This window comes from Mytilus galloprovincialis, chromosome 7 (assembly GCF_965363235.1).
Source record: "Mytilus galloprovincialis chromosome 7, xbMytGall1.hap1.1, whole genome shotgun sequence".
NCBI classification, from domain to species: domain Eukaryota; kingdom Metazoa; phylum Mollusca; class Bivalvia; order Mytilida; family Mytilidae; genus Mytilus; species Mytilus galloprovincialis.
In genome coordinates, this window is record NC_134844.1 from 58,881,823 (window position 1) to 58,906,166 (window position 24,344).

At 30.7% G+C, this 24,344-nt stretch overlaps 1 protein-coding gene across 2 annotated transcripts in view; it reads left to right on the forward strand.

The window, feature by feature from the left end:
* The first annotated feature begins 20,758 nt into the window (after positions 1-20,758).
* The window catches only part of LOC143083389 (uncharacterized), a 169,602-nt gene continuing 166,016 nt past the window's right edge, over positions 20,759-24,344 (forward strand). Inside the window, exon 1 of one of the 2 annotated variants that reach the window (XM_076259647.1) lies at positions 20,759-20,990. The gene's annotated coding sequence lies outside the window, so the exon portion shown is untranslated. The remainder of the gene's footprint in view (positions 20,991-24,344) is intronic. The other variant, XM_076259646.1, reaches the window with a different exon arrangement.

Here is a 24,344-nt window from a genome sequence, read left to right on the forward strand (position 1 = left end):
ATCGGGGATAATATTGAGATAAATGGGATAAAACTGACGGTCAAAAAGGTCTAGAGAAGCACATCAGTAGAACCTTAACATTAACAAGTAATACTTACCAAAATTTCTATAATTAATAAACTATATAACTGAAATTTCACAAAGATAACGGTAAATAATTTTGATGGTGGTGGTGATGCTGGTTAAATTGGCGCGAAATAATATTCTTACTCCTATTGCTTTACGTAAAAAAAAATGTATAGAATTGAATTGACTAAAGTTGAGCATAAAAAAAACGTGAATATGCAAAAGCCTGGTAATATATTAATGATAAAGTGTGTATAAATTTCCGTAAACGAATTTACCCGTATACTTCACTAAGAATTACATTTGAGCGCAAGGAGATCTATTTTGTGAATCGGTTTATATAACCCCGGTTGAACTCAGGGTCGTATTAACGGAATTTTTTGCGTTGCTTTTAAATCATTGAGGCCATCTATTTTTATTACGGGTTTCCACATCTTTAAATCGGAATTATAGAAAAAATGGAATGTTGTTAGCAGAAACAAAACAGAAATGATGAACACTGCAACATTTTCAGCAAAACATAAATAGGATGGAGGATCTGTGTATTCACATTATTTGTAAAACTCTCCTTATTCCTGTGAAGCGTGTGCTTTACATCGAGGCTTTCTATGCTTATCATCGACGCCACAGTACTTCAACCAATCAGACAACGTTTATTTGGGGCATTCGACCTATTTTAACTCAGATTTTGGAATTTTTTAATCGAAATTATAGAAAAATGGAATGTTGTTTGTACATATAAAATAGAAAAAGATGAATACTATTAGCTAAAGCAAGTTTAGATGGGGTTCTGTGTATTTACATTGTTTGTACAACTCTCCTTACTGATGCCATATTTTGGAATTTCCGTGACCTAAATGGTTCGCGAAAATTAATATTTTTATATATAGTATAGTAAAAATTACTGTTTGCATACTGATGAAAGTGGCATTACACACTATAAATCGATAAATCCATCATTGTTTATTTCAGACGTGTTCTACACCGCTCATTCCTTTGATAACAAGAATCTATCAACTGGAGTTGTTATTTCACTAGAGCAATGTTTTGCATCACAAACCTGTTACTATATATTTTGCATTATGACTGAAATATTTGCCGCTGGTCATGAAGCAGTTTCAGGGAAATAAATGATTTCTACAATACCTCTAACAAAAGATACTTTTAAATCCGAAGTATGATAAAAACGTCAATCAACTTTATGTACAGAAAAAGAAAAACAGTACATGGTAAAGAAGTATAAAGGGTTGGAAGAACAAAAAAAATATAGCTAGGACCTGCTTTTTAAGGTCTTTGTGTCCATCACAGGTTATGTGTGGTGACCTTTTGTTTATAAGTCTATATTAAGTTAAACTTTTCAAAGTTAAAGTCTTCATGTTTCAGCTCTGGAGTTCCCAGCGAAGACATATTTTTTTGGTTTCAAACATTTACGGTATACATTTACTAAATGAAGAAAAAGTTGAAAATCTCTTGAGCATCTTCACATATACTCAATTGTAAACATATTTGAACTGCTTATATATTTAAATGGCGTCAATAGACACATTGGAAAAGTCGCATTTTTTAACATACAATTCTCTATTTCATTTGTTGAATAGACAGATTTGCAATCCATACAAATCTGACACTGTAATCCACAATGCCATCTGAAAAATAAAATTGAGTATATGTCAAGATGCTCAAGAGATTTTCAATTTTTTCTTCATTTAGTAACTGAATACCGTAAATGTTTGAAACCAAAAATATGTCTTCACTGGGAACTCCAGAGCTGAAACATGAAGACTTCAGTTTAGCAGGGACTTAACTCTAAGGTTAATTTTTGGTCATTTTTGCACATAGGAACTTTACAGAAACAGTTAGTGTGAAACTGTTGTGCTTCACGACGACATGTCTTCTTAACTACAGAATGATGCATTGAAATAGAGACTGTGCGATACATTCACAGAATTTTGGAAAATTTTCGACATATAAAACACCCTTTCATTTTGAAAATAAAAGTTCTACGTCTATTGATGTGGACCTAAAGTTGTTTGACAAGTTTACCTTAAATATGAAAAGTTTAACTTAATATTGACTTATAAACAAAAGGTCACCACACATAACCTGTGATGGACACACAGACCTTGAAAAGCAGGTCCTACCTATATTTTTTTTTGTTCTTCCAACCGTTTATACTTCCTTACCATGTACTGTTTTTCTTTTTCTTTACATAAAGTTGATTGACGTTTTAATCATACTTCGGGTTTAACAGTATCTTTTGTTAGAGGTATTGAAGAAAACATTTATTTCCCTAAATCTGCTTCATAACCAGCGGCAAACATTACAGTCATAATGCAAAATATATAGTAACTAGTTTGTGATGCAAAACATTGCTCTAGTGAAATAACAACTCCAGTTGATAGATTCTTGTTACCAAAGGAATGAGCGGTGTATAACACGTTTGAAATAAACAATGATGGATTTATCGATTTTGAGTGTGTAATGCCACTTTCATCAGTATGCAAACAGTAATTTTTATTATCGGAAAATACCAAAAAATCGAGAGAGAAAAATTAATAATTGGTAGCATGAGCCAAGTGAATAGTTCATTCATACCTATATTTTGTCGCTGGGGGTGATGTCTCAGTGAAGGAAACTCGCATCTTTTTTTTAACGTCGAACTTGCACAAGTCTTTTGGTTATTTGTGTCGGTAGGATGCGGCATATTGACGTTTACACCACAATTCTTTTTGATTGACATTGTAAATTTTTAAATATGCAGTTAATGTGTTATTTCATATCTGATAAAAGATGAAAAGGAGATAAAAGGACCTAATAGAAAAGAGAAGAAATGATCTTATTTAAAGAAAAAAATGACCTGTTTGGTCGCTCGTATTTCGGTTGTCTATAAATATAGTTCCTGTCATTTTTATGAATGTAAACTATAAGTGCTGTGTCTTTTTGAAGGAACATCAATGGCTTAAAATGATTAGTAATGATTTTTTTATAGGGAAGATTATCATCATTTTTGAAACATTATTTTATTTTTCAGATGGCATTGTGGATTACAGTGTCAGATTTGTATGGATGGCAAATCTGTCTATTCAACAAATGACATAGAGAATTGTATGTTAAAAAATGCGACTTTTCCAATGTGTCTATTGACGCCATTCAAATATCTAAGCAGTTCAAATATGTTAACAATTGAGTATATGTCAAGATGCTCAAGAGATTTTCAATTTTTTCTTCATTTAGTAACTGTATACCGTAAATGTTTAAAACCAAAAATATGTCTTCACTCACTACAAACTCCTCAGAGTCTGAATTGACCAGTTTTTGTGCTCGACCAGTAAAATCGAGCACACATTTTACTCGACTAGTCTCGACATTGTCTCGATTGTACTTAACTGTACTTAAGTGTACTCGACTAGGTCTCGACTTTACTTAATTAGTCTGATTCAGTACTTGATGATCTTTGTGTAGTCTGGAATGGTCTTGACCAAGGCTCGACCTGTCTCGACCTGTCTTGACTAGTCTCGACCTGTCTCGACTAGTCTTGACCTTCAAATTTAGTTTTGACTGGTGTTAATCAGCCCATCTAACTAAATTAAATATTGATCTTACAAAATTCAAGCTTATTAGGTAGTTTGATTTATTGCTGTGAAAAGGAAGAATTTAATTTTACAATATGTAAAAAAGAAAATTATTATATAAAAATTCAGATAGGCATCTTTAATTTTTTTAATAACTTTTTCAAATCAACTTGGATTTTCATCAAACTATGCAGCTATCTTACATATATATCAAACTTACTGAATCCCATTTCATTTAGTTTTTGTTGTATTGCTGTAAAATTTAAGAATTAAAGTAATCTTGGTAAAAAAAGCTAGGATTTGCAATTCGGACACAATAGAGATAGTACACTTTAATTTTTTTAATAACTTTTTCAAATCAACTTTGATTTGCATAAAACTATGCAGCTATCTTACATATATATCAAGCTTACTAGATTCCCATTTCATTTAGTTTTTTGTTATATTGCTGTAAAATTTGAAAATAAAGTAATCTCGGTAAAAAAAGCTGGGATTTGCAATTCGGACAAAATAAAGATAGTACACTTTAATTTGTTCAATAACTTTTTCAAATCAACTTGGATTTTCATCAAACTATGCAGCTATCTTACATATATATCAAGCTTACTGAATCCCATTTCATTTAGTTTTTTGTTGTATTGCTGTAAAATTTAAGAATTTAAGTAATCTTGGTAAAAAAAAGCTAGGATTTGCAATTCGGACAAAATAAAGATAGTACACTTTAATTTTTTTTATAACTTTTTCAAATCAACTTGGATTTTCATCAAGCTATGCAGCTATCTTAGATATATGTCAAGCTTATTGAATCCCATTTCATTTAGTTTTTTGTTGTATTGCTGTAAAATTTAAGAATTAAAGTAATCTTGGTAAAAAAAGCTAGGATTTGCAATTCGGACAAAATAGAGATAGTACACTTTGATTTTTTTAATAACTTTTCCAAATCAACTTGGATTTTCATCAAACTATGCAGCTATCTTAAATGTATACTTAGCTTACTAAATCCAAGGTCATTTTGTTTTTTGTTGTATTGCTGTCAAATTCAAGAATTAAATTAATCTAGGTCAAAAAAGCTAGAATTTGCAGTTCGAACAAAATAGAGATAGTACACTTTAATTTTTTTTTATAACTTTTTAAATTCAACTTGGATCTTATTGAAACTATATAGCTACCTTGGTGATGTATTCATCTTACTGAATCCAAGGTTGTTATAAAGTTTGTTGTATTGCTGTCAAATTTAAGAATTAATTTAATCTAGGTAAAAAAAGCTAGGATTTGCAGTTTTGACAAAATAGAGATGGTACACTTTAATTTTTTTCATAACTTTTTCAAATCAACTTATATTTTCATCAAACTCTACAAATATCTTTGCAATATATTGATCTTACTGAATCATAGGTTGTTATTTTGTTTGGTGTATTTCTGTCAAATTTAAGAATTTAATTAACCTAGGTCAAAAAGCTACGATATTAGAAATATATCTTTTCTCATAATTTGGGAAAAAGTATATATAAAATAGTTATATAATTCCTTTAATGTTTTATTCCTTTTGATATACACTTTTTTTTTTTAAATATATCAAAAAGGGATGAAACATTAGAAATTATTAAATTATAATAATGGTGATTTATAAAGCAATATCTTCTGCTTGGGGCAAACTTATTAAAAAGATCACATCTACCAGAGAGTTTTAATTTCTAAATAACATTTATTCAAAGTTGCAACATCCTGTTAAATCTAAATCGCAGGGCTTTTAATTCACTAAATAAGTAATAAACGAGTTTAAGAAAAGTAGGGCTTTCTTTTTACCTGTAAAACTCACGTGTACTGATGTAATTAAATCATGTATAGTGCCATGTCATTAAATTTGACAAAAAAATATTTTAAAACTTCATAACAACCTGGGATTTAGTAAGATCACTAAGGTAGCTATATAGTTTTAATAAAATCCAAGTTGATTTAAAAAGTTATTAAAAAACTTAAAGTGTACTATCTCTATTTTGTTCCAACTGCAAATTCTAGCTTTTTTTACCTAGATTAATTTAATTCTTAAATTTGACAGCAATACAACAAAAAACAAAATAACCTGGGATTCAGTAAGCTTAATATATATGTAAGATAGCTGCATAGTTTGATGCAAATCCAAGTTGATTTGAAAAAAGTTATTAAAAAAATTAAAGGGTACTATCTCTATTTTGTCCGAATTGCAAATCCTAGCTTTTTATACCAAGATTACTTTAATTCTTAAATTTTACAGCAATACAACAAAAAACTAAATGAAATGGGATTCAGTAAGCTTGATATATATGTAAGATAGTGGCATAGTTTGATGCAAATCCAAGTTGATTTGAAAAAGTTATTAAAAAAATTAAAGTGTACTATCCCTATTTTGTCCGAATTGCAAATCCTAGCTTTTTATACCAAGATTACTTTAATTCTTAAATTTTACAGCAATACAACAAAAAACTAAATGAAATGGGATTCTGTAAGCTTGATATATATGTAAGATAGCTGCATAGTTTGATGCAAATCCAAGTTGATTTGAAAAAGTTATTAAAAAAATTAAAGTGTACTATCTCTATTTTGTCCAAATTGCAAATCCTAGCTTTTTATACCAAGATTACTTTAATTCTTAAATTTTACAGCAATACACAAAAAACTAAATGAAATGGGATTCAGTAAGCTTGATAAATATGTAAGATAACTGCATAGTTTGATGCAAATCCAAGTTGATTTGAAAAAGTTATTAAAAAAATTAAAGTGTACTATCTCTATTTTGTCCGAATTGCAAATCCTAGCTTTTTATACCAAGATTACTTTAATTCTTAAATTTTACAGCAATACAACAAAAAACTAAATGAAATGGGATTCAGTAAGCTTGATATATATGTAAAATAGCTGCATAGTTTGATGAAAATCCAAGTTGATTTGAAAAAGTTATTAAAAAAATTAAAGTGTACTATCTCTATTTTGTCCGAATTGCAAATCCTAGCTTTTTTTTACCAAAATTACTTTAATTCTTAAATTTTACAGCAATACAACAAAAAAACTAAATGAAATGGGATTCAGTAAGCTTGATATATATCTAAGATATCTGCATAGTTTGATGAAAATCCAAGTTGATTTGAAAAAGTTATAAAAAAAATTAAAGATGCCCATCTGAATTTTTATATAATAATTTTTTTTTTACATATTGTAAAATTAAATTCTTTCATTTCACAGCAATAAATCAAACTACCTAATAAGCTTGAATTTTGTAAGATCAATATTTAATTTAGTTAGATGGGCTGATTTACACCAGTCAAAACTAAATTTGAAGGTCAAGACTAGTTGAGACAGGTCGAGACTGGTTGAGACTGAGTCGAGACTAGTCGAGACAGGTCGAGACTAGTCAAGACAGGTCGAGACAGGTCGAGCCTTGGTCAAGACCATTTCAGACTACACAAAGATCATCAAGTACTGAATCAGACTAATTAAGTAAAGTCGAGACCTAGTCGAGTACACTTAAGTACAGTTAAGTACAGTCGAGACAATGTCGAGACTAGTCGAGTAAAATGTGTGCTCGATTTTACTGGTCGAGCACAAAAACTGGTCAATTCAGACTCTGAGGAGTTTGTAGTGACTGGGAACTCCAGAGCTGAAACATGAAGACTTCAGTTTAGCAGGGACTTAACTCTAAGGTTAATTTTTGGTCATTTTTGCACATAGGAACTTTACAGAAACAGTTAGTGTGAAACTGTTGTGCTTCACGACGACATGTCCTCTTAACTACAGAATGATGCATTGAAATAGAGACTGTGCGATACATTCACAGAATTTTGGAAAATTTTCGACATATAAAACACCCTTTCATTTTGAAAATAAAAATTCTATATCTATTGGTGTGGACCTAAAGTTGTATGACAAGTTTACCTTAAATTTGAAAAGTTTAACTTAATATTGACTTATAAACAAACGGTCACCACACATAACCTGTGATGGACACACAGACCTTAAAAAGGAGGTCCTACCTATATTTTTTTTGTTCTTCCAACCCTTCATACTTCTTTACCATGTACTGTTTTTCTTTTTCTTTACATAAAGTTGATTGACGTTTTAATCATACTTCGGGTTTAACAGTATCTTTTGTTAGCGGTATTGAAGAACACATTTATTTCCCTGAATCTGCTTCATGACCAGCGGCAAATATTACAGTCATAATGCAAAATATATAGTAACAAGTTTGTGATGCAAAACATTGCTCTAGTGAAATAACAACTCCAGTTGATAGATTCTTGTTAATAAAGGTATGAGCGGTGTATAACACGTCTGAAATAAACAATGATGGATTTATCGATTTTTAGTGTGTAATGCCACTTTCATCAGTATGCAAACAGTAATTTGTTTTATAGGGAAGATCATCATCATTTTTGAAACATTATTTTATTTTTCAGATGGCATTGTGGATTACAGTGTCAGATTTGTATGGATGGCAAATCTGTCTATTCAACAAATGACATAGAGAATTGTATGTTAAACAATGCGACTTTTCCAATGTGTCTATTGACGCCATTCAAATATCTAAGCAGTTCAAATATGTTAACAATTGAGTATATGTCAAGATGCTCAAGAGATTTTCAATGTTTTCTTCATTTAGTAACTGTATACCGTAAATGTTTAAAACCAAAAATATGTCTTCACTGGGAACTCCAGAGCTGAAACATGAAGACTTCAGTTAAGCAGGGACTTAACTCTAAGGCTAGTTTTTGGTCATTTTTGCACATAGGAACTTTACAGAAACAGTTAGTGTGAAACTGTTGTGCTTCACGACGACATGTCTTCTTAACTACAGAATGATGCATTGAAATAGAGACTGTGCGATACATTCACAGAATTTGGAAACTTTTCGACATATAAAACACCCTTTCATTTTGAAAATAAAAATTCTATATCTATTGGTGTGGACCTAAAGTTGTTTGACAAGTTTACCTTTAATTTGAAAAGTTTAACTTAATATTGACTGATACACAAAAGGTCACCACACATAACCTGTGATGGACACAAAGACCTTAAAAAGCAGGTCCTACCTATATTTGTTTTGTTCTTCCAACCCTTTATACTTCTTTACCATGTACTGTTTTTCTTTTTCTTTACATAAAATTCATTGACGTGTTAATCATACTTCGGGTTTAACAGTATCTTTTGTTAGAGGTATTGAAGAAAACATTTATTTCCCTGAATCTGCTTCATGACCAGCGGCAAATATTACAGTCATAATGCAAAATATATAGTATAGTCCGTTTGACTTCTATAAATCTTCAAAAAATAATTCTTAAAATTTCATTTTTAAAGATAAATATTTTTTTTCTTCATGTATGTTAATGTATGATATATACGAACTCTGACTATGAATATCATAATTTTAAACCTATAATCAAAAAAGTTACTCATTAGGTCTCTATGTTACTTCAATTTATTTTAATATAAAATACTCAATGGAGTACGTATGAGTAGTGTAACAGCCTTCCATTCAAAACAAAAACATTAGACATGTGCTCTAAACCTGTTTTATTGTACCATGTGACTTTACTCATTTAAATAACTCTGGTCATGTGATTACTGAGCTTTCTGTATTCAATGAGAAATACAAAAGCATGCACACATGACCAGAGTTATTTAAATGAGTAAAGTCACATGGTACAATGAAACAGGTTAAGAGCACATGTCTAATGTTTTTGTTTTGAATGGAAGGCTGTTACACTACTCATACGTACTCCATTGAGTATTTTATATTAAAATAAATTGAAGTAACATAGAGACCTAATGAGTAACTTTTTTGATTATAGGTTTAAAATTATGATATTCATAGTCAGAGTTCGTATATATCATACATTAACATACATGAAGAAAAAAAATATTTATCTTTAAAAATGAAATTTTAAGAATTATTTTTTGAAGATTTATAGAAGTCAAACGGACTATAACAAGTTTGTGATGCAAAACATTGCTCTAGTGAAATAACAACTCCAGTTGATAGATTCTTGTTACCAAAGGAATGAGCGGTGTATAACACGTTTGAAATAAACAATGATGGATTTATCGATTTTGAGTGTGTAATGCCACTTTCATCAGTATGCAAACAGTAATTTTTATTATCGGAAAATACCAAAAAATCGAGAGAGAAAAATTAATAATTGGTAGCATGAGCCAAGTTTAGTTCATTCATACCTATATTTTGTCGCTGGGGTGATGTTTCATTGAAGGAAACTCGCATCTTTTTTTTTAACGTCGAACTTGCACAAGTCTTTTGGTTATTTGTGTCGGTAGGATGCGGCATATTGACGTTTACACCACACTTGTTTTTGATTGACATTGTAAATTTTTAAACATGCAGTTAATGTGTTATTTCATATCTGATAAAAGATGAAAAGGAGATAAAAGGACCTAATAGAAAAGAGAAGAAATTATCTTATTTAAAGAAAAAAATTACCTGTTTGGTCGCTCGTATTTCGGTTGTCTATAAATATAGTTCCTGTCATTTTTATGAATGTAAACTATAAGTGCTGTGTCTTTTAGAGGAACATCAATGGCTTAAAATGATTAGTAATGCTTTTTTGATAGGGAAGATTATCATCATTTTTGAAACATTATTTTATTTTTCAGATGGCATTGTGGATTACAGTGTCAGATTTGTATGGATGGCAAATCTGTCTATTCAACAAATGACATAGAGAATTGTATGTTAAACAATGCGACTTTTCCAATGTGTCTATTGACGCCATTCAAATATCTAAGCAGTTCAAATATGTTAACAATTGAGTATATGTCTAGATGCTCAAGAGATTTTCAATTTTTTCTTCATTTAGTAACTGTATACCGTAAATGTTTGAAACCAAAAATAATGTGCTTCAATTTACTTTTACCTATTTAATAAATAACAAATATAAAATGTTAAGATGGAAATTACTCCATTACATCCTCCCATGTAAACAATTATTACTACAATGGCACATACAAGAATCAAGTATGTGTGACTTGTGTAACTTGACTGAAGATTACGAACACTTTTTCTCAAATGTCAATTCTTTAATGAATTTTGGAAGAAAATATATGTACTTGTAAGCAAAATCAATATTGGGTCACATATTTTCAATTTTAAAACTTTAGTACTGGGCTATAAAATACATGATCCTATGTATAATGATATAAATCTTTTGCTAACTGTCTTAATATATTCAGTTCATAAAAGTACTCATATATCAAATTATAAACAAAAAGGCATAGACGCTTATGCAGTTTTTAGAAATGAATGTTTAAACACATTCGAATGTAACAAATATATTAATGCTAAAAACAGCAAATTTTTAAATGATGTAAAAAGATACATATGATCATGAATAGCTAGATTTAATATATTTTCATGTATAAAATTTGTGTAGCAAAAGTTGACAATATATCTGAACACGTGGTAATAAACCGAAACAGCATGCTTCGTGAAAATGTACAGAATTATGTCTCAAAACGCATTTATTACACACTTTATCACTTAATCAAATGAATTTCCATTTACAATGTCGAAACTTACCACATATAATTTTTAACTTAAGTTTAAGTTGTTCGTGAGTATCAATAAAACGTATAAATTAATCCGCACAATTGATCAACCAGCTTCAACGGTTTTCATCAATAAGGTTAAAGGTCAATGATCATAAAGTTTTAATCTTTAGAAACAAAACTGGACAAAACTGTACACTTTCCGTAATCATGAAACAATATAGTTTGTAAAATGTTTGTAATAACCATGAACTGTAAAACTAACAAACTATCTATAAATATGAATTCACTGCATAAATTCCCTGGTTATCCAGTGACTAATTTACAGGGATACTCTGCCAACTGCTGTAGGTCGAGTAATTTGTAACAACAGCAAAGAAAAGTGCAATAAAGATATTATTTTATATAAAAAAAAAAAACAAAAACAAAAACAAACAAAAAATATGTCTTCACTGGGAACTCCAGAGCTGAAACATGAATACTTCAGTTTAGCAGGGACTTAACTATTAGGCTAATTTTTGGTCATTTTTGCACATAGGAACTTTACAGAAACAGTTAGTGTGAAACTGTTGTGCTTCACGACGACATGTCCTCTTAACTACAGAATGACACATTGAAATAGAGAAAATTTTCGACATATAAAACACCCTTTCATTTTGAAAATAAAAATTCTATATCTATTGGTGTGGACCTAAAGTTGTATGACAAGTTTACCTTATATTTGAAAAGTTTAACTTAATATTGACTTATACACAAAAGGTCACCACACATAACCTGTGATGGACACACAGACCTTAAAAAGCAGGTCCTACCTATATTTTTTTTGTTCTTCCAACCCTTCATACTTCTTTACCATGTACTGTTTTTTTTTTCTTTACATAAAGTTGATTGACGTTTTAATCATACTTCGGGTTTAACAGTATCTTTTGTTAGAGGTATTGAAGAAAACATTTATTTCCCTGAATCTGCTTCATGACCAGCGGCAAATATTACAGTCATAATGCAAAATATATAGTAACAAGTTTGTGATGCAAAACATTGCTCTAGTGAAATAACAACTCCAGTTGATCGATTCTTGTTACCAAAGGAATGATCGGTGTATAACACGTCTGAAATAAACAATGATGGATTTATCGATTTTGAGTGTGTAATGCCACTTTCATCAGTATGCAAACAGTAATTTTTATTATCGGAAAATACCAAAAAATCGAGAGAGAAAAATTAATAATTGGTAGCATGAGCCAAGTGAATAGTTTTCATACCTATATTTTGTCGCTGGGATGATGTCTGATTGGAGGAAACTCGCATCTTTTTTTTTAACGTCGAACTTGCACAAGTCTCTTGGTTATTTGTGTCGGTAGGATGCGGCATATTGACGTTTACACCACACTTGTTTTTGATTGACATTGTAAATTTTTAAACATGCAGTTAAGGTGTTATTTCATATCTGATAAAAGATGAAAAGGAGATAAAAGGATCTAATAGAAAAGAGAAGAAATGATCTTATTTAAAGAAAAAAATGACCTGTTTGGTCGCTCGTATTTCGGTTGTCTATAAATATAGTTCCTGTCATTTTTATGAATGTAAACTTTAAGTACTGTGTCTTTTAGGGGAACAGCAATGGCTTAAAATGATTAGTAATGCTTTTTTATAGGGAAGATTATCATCATTTTTGAAACATTATTTTATTTTTCAGATGGCATTGTGAATTACAGTGTCAGATTTGTATGGATGGCAAATCTGTCTATTCAACAAATGACATAGAGAATTGTATGTTAAAAAATGCGACTTTTCCAATGTGTCTATTGACGCCATTCAAATATCTAAGCAGTTCAAATATGTTACCAATTGAGTATATGTCAAGATGTTCAAGAGATTTTCAATGTTTTCTTCATTTAGTAACTGTATATCGTAAATGTTTGAAACCAAAAATATGTCTCCACTGGGAACTCCAGAGCTGAAACATGAAGACTTCAGTTAAGCAGGGACTTAACTCTAAGGCTAGTTTTTGGTCATTTTTGCACATAGGAACTTTACAGAAACAGTTAATGTGAAACTGTTGTGCTTCACGACGACATGTCTTCTTAACTACAGAATGATGCATTGAAATAGAGACTGTGCGATACATTCCACACTTTTTACCTATTCAACTCCAAACTTTTTTCTAGATAGAGGGAACCCCCCCCCCCTTTTCAAATCCTGGATCTGCATCTCTTACTATACATGTATTGTACATGTACGGCTTTAATTATCTATTTGGTAACATATTAAAACTTTTAAATATATATATAAGTTGTTAACTGGCAAAACCCTAACTGGGAAACGTTGCAGATTCATGGTTAAAGGGTCCTCCAAATGATAAAGTAAATGGAGACGAACAATCGTATCTAAATATTCAAGGTACATTTTTTTCAACTGTTTACTTAGAATCAGTAAATACAACAAAAACTTGCATATTCATATATTCTGTAGTGTGAAAATGCAGCATTTCGGAATATCTTTGTCTCTTTTTGTTATGTTTTTCTATGAATTTAAACATGTTAAAGCATCACATATGATGACATGTTAAACCTTTTAAAAAATAGAACGACAAACAATCGTGATCTGTGAGAACAATAAACATTACTTCACTTCTTTCATCCGTGGCTAACTATATTCGAACTAGTCCAATCGATTTGGTGAAACGATAAATTATGATGTATATTGAGAATATAGCACTGCTAAAACTTAAAAAAAAAAAAAAAAAAAAAACCGCAACAATCAGTGTAGAGGTCCTCATTGTTCTTTTTAATGGCATGTTGAAGGGTATTTTTTCTACTGCAGTCTAATATACTCGCCCTTACCAATGACAAATAAAATACTTGTAGAACCAATTGTGCCGTCAATAATTTGCTTTCAAATTTGCATGTATATGAAATATTTCCCACTAGACGTAAAACAAACAACAATAAATCATCAATCACATTATTTACTAATTAGGATAAGGAAAAATTAATGTATACTCTAGTCTTTCATAATAAGGCTGCTTAATATACACATTTTTTTTAGTACTTTTAATTATGAACGGAAAATCATAAAAATTTCTCCAATGTACAATTTGTTTTTCTTCTTATCCGAATTCGGATAACGACCAAGACGACTTTTCATGATATTAAATAAAGATATACTAGTACTTATCCAAATTTGGATAAGGAGCGTCACATTGCACATGTATACTTAAGTAACTTAACTCTGTGCGGAAGGTATGCATTATTTTTATCCGAATTTTGATAAGAACAGTTATTATTCCTTGATATTGTGTATTATGTATTCTATCCAAATTTTATTTCGGATAACATTAGTTTCTCTCCTTATGCCTAAATGATGATAATTCAATTATTTATTCGTCTTGTACAAACTAAGATAATTTTAAAAATAACTACTGCAATTTTAACAAATAATATTTTATGAAGAAATAGGTGTAAATACATTTTTATATTAAGTTCATCTTAAAAAAGTGTTGCTTTCCAACATTCTTATTTCAGAGATCTCGCTTATCCGAAACACCCATTGACTGGAGCATATGGAAATGCTCAAAAGCAATTGGAAGCTGTTAAGTCTAGTAATTGTGGGGCCCTTTATAGCTTATAGTTCGGTGTGAGCCAAAGCTCCGTGTTGAAGGCCTTACATTGACCTTTAATGGTTTACTTTTTTTAAATTGTTATTTGGATGGAGAGTTGTCTCATTGGCACTCACACCACATCTTCCTTTATCTATGTAGATTCAGAAGACAAAACAACACAACAAAATGCAATTACAGACGGACTAATGAATATATAGACAAACGGATGGACACTTAGACACAGTATGGTAGACATATAGACCGACTGGTAGACAGGTATAGACAGACTGTTGGAAACGTAAAGTGGCTGGTAAACATGTATATACTTGTAGCTTTAGTAACTTTTCAAAACACGGAAACAAACTGATATACTTGTAGACAGAATACTTAACACCAAGACGGACTATTGAATATGAATTCAGACTATTAAACATGCACACATAGACAAACCGGTGAAAATGTAAACGGACTAGCCTGTGGACAAAGACAGACTTGGAAACACATAGCAAGACTGTTGAGAATGTAGAAAGACTAGGGGAATATTCAAAAGACTGGTGAAAATGAAGACACACTTTTGGACGCGCGTCTGGCGTATATACAAAATTTAGTTCTTGTATATATGATGAGTTTATTTTGGACAGATAGATAGAATGATGAACATGAAGACAGATTTGTGTTATAATGCAATTTGACAATAATATTTGCAGGTGTTAAAATCTTATTCTAACTCTGTTGGGTTAAATTTTCAGACTTCAAAATCAAGACTACATATACGTATTGCCAAAGGAGTAGGTGCAGTAAGACCCCGTTTTGGCCTCAAAATATAGCAGTTTTAGAAAAAATGTGAAAATGTAATCTTTAATCGATATTTTGGAAAGTAAAATGCTTCTGCAACATAAATATGAGCTGTTTTTGACAATACAATACACATATCGCGTACTAGCATCATTAAGTCATGCTAAGTTACTGAAATCTTCAAATTTAAGCATTTTGGTTAATTTTCAGACGGTTTCCGTCTAAAAAGAAAGTGGCCGCATTCGTGTTCATTCATGATATTGAAATGTTAGTTGTATTTGATAATACAAAATATATATAAAGGTTGAGGATGAACACGGATGCGGCCACTTTCTTTTTTGACAAAAAAAACCATCTGAAAAGTGACGGTTTGTTTGCATATTTGATAGATTTTTCATATTTAAGCTTGAATCAGAGCGTTTTTAATGACTAAATTAGTTAAAAATTTTCACATAAACTTATCGAATCAATTGAAATAGACACTTAAGTGTTTAAAAAGTATGCAAAAACTTTCGTTAGACGAACCTGAAATTTTAGGCCAAAATCGGCCCTAACCGGACCTACTCCTGTTTATGGAAGCAGAATGGCAATGATCCTACATTTCCCCTAGGGAAGAATTGGTTTATACTAGTTTTCCCCCGGGGGAAATTGACATGGACTCAGAATGGCTATATAACATCGGCCCAAATGAAAGTTAGTATTTGCTGTTCCACTCCTCAACATACAGTAAGGAGGAGTAAGGGTAAAGACAGATAGGTTCGGAGTCGAAACAGTGTATCTTGGTGAAATGATATGTCTTCCTGTGATCTATTTACTTTGTGAATTAAATTTAGCACTTTTAAAATTCATGCACAGCTTTTCTGTCTGTAGGGTTTTTATGCGTATTTATAACACCCTGCCCTGAAAATGCATTGAGTTCGCCATTGGGCATTAAATACCCATCCATCGACAACAAATAGGATGGAAAATAAATTCCTAATGCTATATTGGTCGGTAGATAAATGCTTGATACTACTGAGTTTATCTGGGTTGGAGCAGATGATAATGAAAACATTAAGTATGTCTCGACATATCCTGGTTCCCGAGACTACGTTCAAGGTATTAGCTATTAGCATACTCTCTCACGAGGTTGGTATATGTGTAACATACTGAATATTGCGATCGGGAACCAGTCTAGTCTCGACATTATTCCACGTATTAAAGCCAAGTGAAATGGCCATCCGCATAGAATAATGTTTCAAGAAGAGGTCAAAACTGTCACTACGAATCGACATTCTCTAAATACAATCCAGCAATGTGTCAATTGTTTTCCTTGACATGTATCAATTATTACTTGTGATCAATCTTTTTTTGTTAGTGCTGATATCAAATTGAAACAGTGGAACATGGTGAACAATTTGCTTTAGATATATTCATATAGGAATGGCATTATTGAGAAGCTTACATGATTGGTTAGAAAGCTGTAATTGAACATATTTTTTCGTGAACAGCAAATTCTTTTCACAGGTTCTCATGCATCAAGAACAAGATATATCCAAGCAGTTATAGCATGTTTACTTCTCATTCTCATACAAGATCCTAAAATAATTTTAACTGAGGAACGAGACAGTGGTAACTATGGTACAGTCAAAGAAAGAATTAATTAGGAGTCCACGTAAACTCTACTGATTTGTAACATTAATGATTAAAGTAGACATTTTTATTGTTAGAAGATTAAGATAACGTTCCTTCTAATGTATAAAGGTGTTATTATGCTGCTAATTACGTGGTTCTTAGCATTGATTTGTATCCCCTTTATCATTGTGTATGTGTGCTATAGGATATGATGTACCATTAACTATACAGTTGTAGTGTTGTAAACGTGATTTGAAAATGGTATATGTAGATCAAGGAATGAGTATAATTAAACACTTGTAAAATAAGAAGTCCGGGCCATCGTGTTGAATGTTATTAGTAATACCGCACAAGTACAACACATACATAGGACGTTTTTTTTTATACAGAATTGGATATATATCCGATTGGATACTTATCACAAAGGTATCAGCATTTTGAATGAGCTTATAAAATATGATTAAAAGACACTCTAGCGTAGATAAAAATGTGGGAGGATTATGTTTGTATGTACATTTTTTTTTCAAATGTGGTTAAGAGTTGTGCAAAGACTAAATGGGTTGTACTTGGCACACATTTTTAAAACTGCTCTGAAAATGTGTTGTTGTTTAAATGTTAAAGAAGATGAAGAAGACACCATAAGCAACATGAACCCTCTCATAAAACAGGGGATGATCTAAGATGCTCAAGGAGGGTCAGCAGGTGTTATTGGTTAAACAGCTTGATGAGTCATATCCAGTATAATCAAATTAAAAACATGTAGGTATATGTTAAGTATACCAACATCTTTTTCATTTTGTTATCTTACATTTGACCAAATGTGAAAGTTTGAAATGAAATCAGGTTTCCCATTTCTGTATTATGGATACTACTGCTTTAAAAACTCATTCGTAGACAACAAAGATAGGAAAAAAATGATCAAATCACACATCATTGACAAATTTTCTTTGGGAAAACAATACATGTACTATGAATCGGACAAGGAGAAGTAGAACATGTGGTATGGGCTTTACTCATAGTTGAAGCCGTCTAGTGACTTATAACTGTTAATGTTTGTGACATTTGGTCTCTTGTTGAGATTTGTCAGTCTCATAAGCTATAATACTACTTCGTCTTTATTTAAAATGATAAATTGTGATTAGATGGGTCACAGTCAAACAAATCATTAAGACGTCATGAAAAACCATCGAATGTTTCCATTTATGGGATATATGATTAAAATATCTTGCAAGCCATGTATTATGGATACACAATCCTTAGAACGTAGTATCAAGAATGAAATGAACATCAACAGAGCCATCTTTTAGCTTATTTTAGATAAAAAAAAAAATAATTTTTAGCGGCCATTTTGAAATGTCCGCCATTAATTTTTTTTTTAAGTTTTAAATACCGCCATGGCTAACTTTAAACGTTGACTCACATTTTTTATGTTTTAAAATATTAGATTTGAATGTTATGTGCTGTAATTTAAAAACTGGTAACTGAGATGTTGACTGATTGGCAGCCAACTTGAAAATGGCCGCCATATTATATTTTTCAAGGTGGGTCCATAGCTTGTTTTGACTACCATATATAGATCTACCATTGTGCAAAGTTTCACGCCTTATTCATCAAACCCACAATTCTTTTAAAAAAAAGCACGAATAAGCTGGACATACATGTATTATATTATCTTTCCACTATGTGTGTTGTTCTACAGTCTTGACAAGGATTGTTATAATTAATTGAGCATATACGAACATGAAATAATTATAATGTCATTATTTTCACATGTTTCAAGTGTATGATCAGACTAATTTGAAGTCTAATAATATCTTTAGATGTTTTAAATAAATCGAATGTTTGTGATTGTATGCCCAATACCGTGGATGATTGTTTGACTCTTTACACTAAACTATCGCACAATAATGACGGTTTTAATAAACATATATTTTCCTATTTAAGGGGGCTCACGGGTCTAAATCCTATTTAAATCAATCTTCGTTTTCTTTTTTTACAGATATTGTTGTTGCCACAAATATAAAAAAGTACGATGTATACAAACTTGAACTGCTTTTAGATGATTAAAGCATTAGATTCCTGACATAATGTATATACAAAAAAGAAGATATGGCATATAAAGGCAACAATACATTTCTTCACAAGAGACTAAATGACACATAAATTTACAACTAAAGGTAACCGTACGGCCTTGAACAGTGAGAAGAAACCCATCTGTAAAGTCAGCTATACAAGGCCCAGAAAAGAACCATGTAAAACAATGCAACGAGAAAACTAACGGCTAAGTTAATGAATAAACAATGAACAAACAACAAATATGTATCACAGCAACAAACGGCAACTTATAATTACCGGCTTCTGACTTCGGACAGGACACACAGAACGAAGCGTGGTTGGTATCCATTCGTTTGGTGTGTTTCAGTCCTTGATTTTGCCATTTGATCTGGGATTTTCTGTTTTTAATTTTCCTAGAAGATTCAGATTTTTTGGTGATGTTACCGTTTTAAACATCTTACCGGTAAAATAAAAAAGTTCCTGATGATTTGTATTCAAATAAATGGTCTTAATTCTTTTAAAACCGGCTACCTCTAAAAACCTGGTTACTGGCCGGAATTTGTGTATTTATTGAATCACAATCAATTAAATCTATCATCATAAAACCAGCGTTGTCAAAAAATAAAATCACAACTGCAATCCCTGATAAGTACATATAAGTGTTATATAAACAAAGAACAAAATCCGGTAAATCAGGACGCATGCAGGCTGACTGAAAACGGTTTTCTTGTCAAACTGGTTTCAACATCAAAGCATTACATGTTGATCATGTTGAGACGGATCAAAATTAACACACATGCTACGCAAAAGTAGTCATAACTCTTGAAACATATTGAAAACGTCTAAAGTTGAACAATTTTATAGATAAGAAATACCATTATAGTATGATATTTTTATCTTTTATTCCTGCAAAAAAATGTAATAAGATAAAATAGAAATTGTAGCTGTATTTTATGATTTTATGATACATATAATAAAGAAAACAAAAAATCACAGAGGAACAAATATATTTCGATTGAGGTAATATATATTTCCATATGTCCCCAAACAAATATAGAATAGGGGAAGTAACTCTAAGTGATTTAAATTTTGACTAGCCAGCCACCTCCACAAAGTGGTCGTTTTCTGTGGTTCGACGAGCGTGGTCTTTGAGACGTTTCACTGTGATTAAGGATCGACTGCTATAGTTTGTTGAAATTTTTAATATTATTTCTCTTTGTTTTGTTTATAGATTGTTGGTAAAATAGTTGAATTATTTACAACTGTCATACAAATGAAAGGTTTAGCAAGCCAATCAACCAGGTTTAATCCACCATTTTCTAAACAAGGAAATGTCTTTATCGTATGAGGAATGTAACAGTCGATTTACAGTCGTTTTGTGTGTTTAAGGTTTTGATTTTGTAATTTGATAAACGAATTTCTGTGTTGAATTTTCCTTTGAGTTCGGTAGTTTAATTATTCTACATTTTGACAGTGTTTACATTTCGGATAAATAGATACAAAGACTGTTTACGCCTGTAACCATATACTATTTACTTTTTTAAATACCTAAGGTAAATATAACCAAGGACCTTGTATGTGTGTTCAAGCGGATATATGTTAAATAAAAACACAAACAGCGTGTGTTTTAACTTTACTCAATAACTACAAGCGACGTTATGAGGTATGATGTATAAATTTCAAAATGGGATATAAGTAAACGGTTTGATTGTGGAATTCGCATATTAATATTTGACGGATATTGAAGACAGTTTGTGGTAAGACCATGTTTTTTTTCTGTCTGAATTCAATAGTATGTCTTAAACAATTAACTACTGAATATTTAAATGTGTTAAAGTCATCTTTATTTAAATATGATATGAAATTTCACTTTTTTCTAAAAGGAAAAGAAAAGGCTTTAAAAAACTTTGCATTTAAACACTCCTTAAAGTTTCAGACCAATCATTTATAAAATTAGACCATCGACAGCCGTTAACAAGTACCCCATGAATTCGTTACAACTCGCAGAAATAAAAAAAAATAATAGTTTAAGTATACAGAAAATATTTCAATTGAAATCATTTAAGGTTTTTTGGAAATGTTAACGTAACCAAATACTTCTTTCCAATACTAAAGGTTCAATATAATAAAGAGACATTTATGTTTATTCATGAGGAGACATAAATAATGTTGATAGTCAATTTTAGCATGTTATATGCCATTCAATCCTTATAAGAAATGTGTTGTTCATTACGTGTTGTAGATATCAAAATGAATAATACGTTGTTATAAACACAACATCTTCTTTAATTGTTTTAAACCCGAGACTAGAAAGGACAATTTTACGTTAGAAATAATTCATTCGATGCCGTTAACAATTAAGACTAGAGTTTACAAATAATCTATATAGTAGCTCTTATTATTAGTTGATGTTTGTATTTCTTACCTCTTACCTTTCATTTTACATTTTATATTGTTTTCTTATTTTCACATTTTCGATTGAAGTAGTTAATTTCTTTTTTATCATTTGATTTTATTGTTTCAAAATACTCATAACAACTCTTACTTTTTACATGTTGTCGATCTTAACAGTTAAACTGAATAAAGGGTTGACAGCTGCCTTCCAATGCTCATACATAGTATTCGATAATTCGATAATGAAGGCACAATTTCCATACTCAATCTTCCAGAATAATATTTACAAAATGGTTGCCGGCAAAGGTTAGGAAGTAAGCTCCTAAAATTGTTTATCTTGTTATCGCTAGCATACAATTAGGAAATACAAACGAAATGAAATTTTCATAAATAGTATGACAAAGTCTGTTTATACCTGTTACTATACATAATATACACCTTTTAAATTATTGCGGTACAATAAAATAACTACCTTGTGTGTTTATTCATGCGGTATCCTTTTTAAAAAAATGTCAGATCGTGTGTTTTTCACTGATTGCTTAGTAACTAGACACGCTACACAAGGGACAATTACCTTTAAAATTGAATGTGAAATGAGAGGTTTTATTACGTATTACTCACATATTCATATCTGAAGAATGCTATAGAGATAAACGCATCATAGATACCATGATTAAAATTTTGTATAGAGAGCGTGAGGTCAGACTATTTTGTCTCTCTCTTTGTCCTACAAAATGTATAACTGAATATTTAACATGAAGATGTTATGTATCTTAAGGTAATATATTAGTTTACTCAAACTAAAAACACAGGGAATAAATAAGTCCTTTGTAATAACACAAACATTTATGTTACAAAAATATCATTCCTTCAAACCGAAACTTTCTTTATATTCAATTGCCCTCTTCTATTGGATCATTGAGATGTTTTTTTTATTAGGAGAAGAAATCAGATTTTTGTTTTGCATCTTCCAATACCTTTCTATCGACCTCAAAATCTTTTAACAAAAATAGACAAATGACAAGAAATATGTGCGTGGTCGATAGTTTAGAACGACACTATTGTTATGCTACGATATAATACTTTGAAATCGGGTGTTGTTGAAAGTTTCGTATTCATCTTTCAAATATGATATAAAAGTTTGTACTATTATAAAACACAATAGTAGCAAATAATGTGTTTAATGATTATTTATGGATATTTATTTTAATTAAATATGGAATGCAGTTTAGGTACTAACATATAATAGCATTGCGATTTCTTTTCATTTGTTTACCCCTGCAATAGATCATATCATCTGTAGTTTTTTTGAGAAAACAAACTTTTCGAGGTTTATGTCCTTTTTCGGTCTTTTATTCTTGCAGATCCGAGGGTCACTGAGGAGATTTTGTAGATCAGACGGGTGTCTGATGTTTTCATACATCTGCATTATCTACTGCGTATTAACAAATTAAGCAGGTGTTATAATTCACAAAATATAAATGACTATTGAGTGGACACGTGTTTACCTTCTCGTATAAAACAGAAAAATAATCAACTTATTAATTATGACACTGAATATAATGTTGAAAGTAAATTTGAGCATGTTATATGCCATTCAATCCTTATAAGAAATGTGTTGTTCATTACGTGTTGTAGATATCAAAATGAATAATACGTTGTTATAAACACAACATCTTCTTTAATTGTTTTAAACCCGAGACTAGAAAGGACAATTTTACGTTAGAAATAATTCATTCGACGCCGTTAACAATTAAGACGAGTTTACAAATAATCTATATAGTAGCTCTTATTATTAGTTGATGTTTGTATTTCTTACCCCTTACCTTTCATTTCACATTTTATATTGTTTTCTTATTTTCACATTTTCGATTGAAGTAGTTAATTTCTTTTTTATCGTTTGATTTTATTGTTTCAAAATACTCGTCACTGATGTTCTGGTAATGTTTATTGAACTGAAGGTTGAACGACTTTTTGAAATTATCCAGGGTGTGAAACGAATACTTATACATATGATAATATTTTTTGTATTTTTTTTATGATTCAAAGACCACGATTTTTTCAAATTACATGTTACAGTTGCTTCATGCTTTTCAATATAATGCCCACCTTGTTTTACCAAACCTGACCAGAAGCACAAGATAAAATTACCTCCATAAACCTGGACCAGTGAGTTGATTACTTTTATATATTATTTTCTCACTTTTACAATTGTGTCGAATTATAAACATCACGGTTACGGTCTGTCGTTATAAAGACTCTGCATAGTGTTAATTGACTGGAATTGTAAAAACACAGCATAGTGTTAACTAACGAGCATTCAGTGAAAGGATACTACCGACCTAGCCAAATCCAGGTTTTTGAAAATTTGGTTATAACGGCATATATTTTTTTCTTTGATTTGTTCATAACTTTTTAAAAATTTGGATAGTTATAAGTTTGAAATATTGCCATCTGTCTATTGCTGATCACTGTTTATTTTTTCTACACATATTGTTGCTACTTCTGTCGGCGGTTTTCTAATAAACGTAAACTCAACTCTTACTGTTTACATGTTGTCGATCTTAACAGTTAAACTGAATAAAGGGTTGACAGCTGCCTTCCAATGCTCATACATATTTTTTGATAATTCGATAATGAAGGCATAATTTCCACACTTCATATTCCAGACCAAATAATATTTACAAAATGGTTGCCGGCAAAGGTTAGGAAGTAAG